The following is a 3,080-nucleotide window of genomic DNA, read 5'->3' as shown; positions in this document are numbered from 1 at the left end:
CAAGTGATTGATATCATCTGTAACCCTCTAGGATTTGTCGGCATTGACATGCTGACCAATTTAAAGCACGACACTTACTCTCTCAGTCAGATGTTTGAATTCTAGATTTACGCTGAGCAACTTTCATCCACTGACAAAATACAAAAAAGAATTACAAGACAGAATAAATCCCTAAGTGGTTAATTGTCATGGCAATAAAACTAAAATAGATTTGTCACATGATCACAGTACAAGATTCTAAGTACTGTAACTGATACTCACAAATATATATTTGAGAACTTTCTGTTCTAATGCAATTATATTGCAAACTAGTAAGTTGTAGTAAGAGAATATTAGCATGTCTCCTCTTTATCTTTATAATCTATTCCTTTACTTGAAAAATTAGCTTTGGACCTACCATAATGGTGTTTTAGAAAAATAAATGATGAATACCAGTTTTATGTGAAAGGCTTGTTATTTTTCAGCCTTAGACACTGTGGCTGTCTACAAAATAATATGATCATGCACAGAAATCTCTGAAAAGACTAACAGTCCCACAAGCTTTTATAGTTTTTTTAAAAATAACAATTTTCTATTAAAATACAAAAAAGAATGAATGGATAAAGATACTGTGGTACATACACACACACCCACACACACACACTCATTCTGGAATATTATTCAGCCTTAGAAAAGAGGAGATTCAATATGGATGCACCTGAAGGACACTGAAGTAGTGTCAGACACAGAAAGAAAAATACTGCATAATCTCACTTATATATGGAATCTTAAAGGATCAAATATAAAGAGAGAATAACACAGTGGTTACTGTGGTTGGGGTCAGGGTGGTGGGGAGGAAATAGGGAGATTTAGGTCAAAATAAGTATTAGACAGATAGGATGAACTAGTCTAGAAATCTAATATACAACAGGAGGACTAAAGTTAATAATAGTGTATTGTTTTCAAGATTTTTGCTTAATGAGTAGATTATAGCTGCTCTTGCCACGGGAAGAGGTGGTGGGAAGAAGGAGTAACTGTGTGAGATGATGAATGTGTTGACATGTTCCACTATAGCCACCATTTAACTATATATGTATCTTATAACATCATGATGTAGCCTTAAATATGCACAATAAAATTTATTTTAAAACATAAAAAACAAAAGAAATTAATAGAAGTAATTTAAAACATGTTCAAAAATAAAGAATAGACAAGAATTGGATAGTTCTTTTTAACGTGTCTCATCCTCCATAGTAAGCTTACATAAAAAGTATTCTTTTCTTCAATGTTGAATCTGGAAATGTGGAGTAGATGGGCAGGTCCAGTATTATGTTTCCTAATTAAAGTATAGATCCCTAGTATTTTATGTGATTAATACTATTTCATCAAACATGTATTTTAAAGCTGCTGGGCACAAAGTGTCCACAATGCTACAGTTAAATTTTGTTTTCTTCAGTTACAGGCATAAATAGTAACAACCAACCCAGAAATAAATGCTGTAAAAAAGAATAGAGGAAGACTTCTGGTTAAAGATGGCTGTGACCATGTGTTGCCATCACTCTCTCCCAAAATTCTATTAAAATGCAGGAAGACATTAAAAAATTAATTTCAGCACACAGCAGCACTGGAAATCTGGAAACTCTAGCACCGGCAGACCAGAACAGAGAACAATTTCTTAAATATTTAACTGGAAGAAAGAAAACTGCAGCCACTTCAGTTCAAGGAGAGAACTTCTATTGACCCAGTGACGTTCCCCAGGAGAAACTCATTATAGCAACTCCAAGAGTCTAGGAGGAGTCAGATGAGAGAGGCTGGCTGGTTAACAAATTAAGTGGCAATTTAAAAAAAAAGTTAGGGCAGGCCGGGCACAGTGGCTCACGCCTGTAATCCCTGTACTTTTGGAGGCCGAGGCGGGTGGATCACCTGAGGTCAGGAATTCGAGGCCAGACTGGCCAACATGATGAAACCCCGACTCCACTAAAAATACAAAAAATTAGCTGGACATGGTGGCACATGCCTGTAATCCCAACTACTCAGGAGGCTGAGGCAGGAGAATCGCTTGAACTCGGGAGGCAGAGGTTGCAGTGAGCCGAGATCGCGCCACTGCACTCCAGTCTAGGCAACAAAAGCAAAACTCGGTCTCAAAAAAAAAAAAAAAAAAAGTTAAGGCAGTTCAATAATCTTCGTGTTCTTGGATGTCGTGTTTGGCTATGGATTAAATTATGGAGGACAACTTTCTGATTTTAGAATTCTGACCTCAGAGATTCAACAGTTAGTATGGGGCAGTAGAAACAAACAGCATTGTAACAAATGTATGGTCACTAAAAAATGTGTCTCCATACCCAGAAGAAAAATCATCTGTACTCCTAGGAAGGAAGAGCCTTTCTGACTCTACTTAATGTCCTTTCCCTCCATCCAGCTATCAGAAAGCAGGGCTTCCTAAATCAGAACACAAACCCACAGCCAGACAGGAAGTTTCACTTGAGCTGAGGAAGTAACTCTTCCTAACAATATTGTTTAAATTAGATAATCTATACTACAAACAGTCCACACACACACACACACAAAAAATCACCAACATGCGGAAAATTCTGGCATGAGACAATAGCAAACAAGAACTATACCCAGAGAACACAGAATTAGCACCAAAAACAAAACTTTAAGTGCATTATTCTCTAAGAGATCTGTAAAATGATCACATTCATAAATTTAAAAAGAGCAGGCTACTATTAAAGAAAAAGCAGTGAGAACCCTTGTCAATTAACAAAGATTACTAAAAAAAAATAGACAATCTGAAGTACAAAATGCATTTTTATACTGAAACAGAACTGCAACAGTGCTTAAGCATTGTTAGTCGCCTTCTATGAGAAAAAAAAAAAAAAAAACAGCATGGAAGTGCCTGGGGCATATTCAGGACAAGAAGCCATTTAGTTTGACTGCATTGGAGGTCACGAGCAGAGAGTGGTGGGAGATAGTGTCGGAATGTGGATTAGGGGATCACCAGGGAGACACAGGTTGTCCCAGGGCTGGCGAAGAGTCAGTGACTGGGAAATGCACCAACGGAGAGAACAAGTACAAGGCAGCTGACCCTGTAAGCCTTG

This window comes from Pan troglodytes, chromosome 6, assembly GCF_028858775.2.
Source record: "Pan troglodytes isolate AG18354 chromosome 6, NHGRI_mPanTro3-v2.0_pri, whole genome shotgun sequence".
In the NCBI taxonomy this organism is placed as follows: domain Eukaryota; kingdom Metazoa; phylum Chordata; class Mammalia; order Primates; family Hominidae; genus Pan; species Pan troglodytes.
Note: the sequence above shows the minus strand (reverse complement) of the source record.